The 1,466-nt window shown below is 38.4% G+C and overlaps 1 long non-coding RNA gene across 1 annotated transcript in view; it reads right to left on the bottom strand.

The window, feature by feature from the left end:
• Positions 1 to 446: 446 nt before the first annotated feature.
• LOC106526904 (uncharacterized) overlaps positions 447 to 1,466 on the bottom strand; it is a 2,550-nt gene continuing 1,530 nt past the window's right edge. The window contains exons 2-3 of the long non-coding RNA XR_001311320.1: positions 550 to 716; positions 447 to 463 (exon numbers count right to left, since the gene is read on the bottom strand). This is a non-coding gene — a long non-coding RNA (uncharacterized LOC106526904). The remainder of the gene's footprint in view (positions 464 to 549; positions 717 to 1,466) is intronic.

Genomic DNA, 1,466 nt, shown 5'->3' with positions numbered 1-1,466 from the left:
TATTGTTGCGATGTGACGCGTCTAACAGAAAAATAAAACGATAGAAAACAGTGTTATTTCTGTGGAGGCCTGAGCCAAACTAACAAGTTTTATTTGCAACTTTTAGAGTGATTTTACAAACCCTTTTTATATTTTCTTTTTTGGTGTTTCTGGTGTAATTAAAATATTTTAAGAAATAGTTAAGCAAATGCCAACTATTACTTTGTGCACTTGAAATCCCATGGACAACAGAAACATTGTTTTTCACCCGTTCACATTCTGTTGTGACAATATCTCCAGAAAACTTGAATTATGTGCTGAAAATGTCGAAGGTTCAGGTTACAAAACAGGTTACATTTGTCATAAAACACAGGTTTTGGGTCAACGTGAGCAGTACCAGCGACAAACATGAGACGGAGGCAAGTGATAAAAGATAAGTGATTTTTATTTTTTTACAGGTGCGGGAGGGATCTGGGGTCTGGACCTGGAACAGAACGGTAGTAGAGGTGAGTACTTGATAAATTTCCAGAAGAGGACTTCAACAGGTGAGTGCAGCAGGTAGGTTCTTACGGTTTGGGGAAGGAGATGAAGCACGGAGGAGTTGGTCCACAAAAGGTAGGATTCCCAAAGTGAGTATTTACAGGTGCGTGGATATTTACAGTGAGTTGTTGGAGGCAGCGCATGAGAAACTGGTGAGAGGCTTGAAGTCCAAGGCACATAGGTGTGGGTGATCAGCGCTGCCACCAATCAAGGAGGTAGGGGGGTGGAAACACCAAAATGTCACAACATTTGTAATGAGAGATTCCACAGTCATGCTCTGATTGTTTCTCTTTTGTATTTTAATGCATAATGTTGATCTAATCGGGTCATGTGGTAGCTTTGTGTCATGTTTGACCGTGTAAATGTTTTAAAATCAGCTGGAATGGTCAAATTTACCAGATTCTCTGCATCACTGAGTAAAATGACATGAGAGTTCTTGCTTTAGACATGAATGAATGAAGAAAAAGCTTATTAGTGGTAATAGATACATTTTAATAACTCCTTTTATGTTTTAAGGGATAGATATATAGATACATTAAACATTATCTGAGACATGATAAAATCAAATGTAATTATGATCAGAAAATGTATTAAATCGCAGTCATTCGTCAAAACAATCTTAAAAGAAAATTAATTTTATTTGGCCTACTCCATTTCACATTTGCACACTGTCATTTGTTGTTGCTTCATTTGTCTCGTCTCCAGCTGCTTCAGATCATGTGAGGCGCTGTTTTAACTAAATATTAACCAGTGAAAACAGTTGCTTCACTGTGTCAGTGTGCTGTCCACAGCAGCCATTATTCACCACCATGACACCTGGTGTGTTTGTGGATGTGTCACAAGAGATATATGCTTTAATTTGAAATTAGGAAATGAGACATATGTGGTCACCTGTGTGTGTGTGTGTGTGTGTGTGTGTGTGTGTGTGTGTGTGTGTGTGTGTGTGT

The sequence above is a fragment of the Austrofundulus limnaeus genome, unplaced genomic scaffold (assembly GCF_001266775.1).
Source record: "Austrofundulus limnaeus strain Quisiro unplaced genomic scaffold, Austrofundulus_limnaeus-1.0 Scaffold299, whole genome shotgun sequence".
NCBI classification, from domain to species: Eukaryota; Metazoa; Chordata; class Actinopteri; order Cyprinodontiformes; family Rivulidae; genus Austrofundulus; species Austrofundulus limnaeus.
The sequence above is the reverse complement of the archived record's forward strand: the minus strand, read 5'-3'. Positions and strand labels throughout refer to the sequence as shown.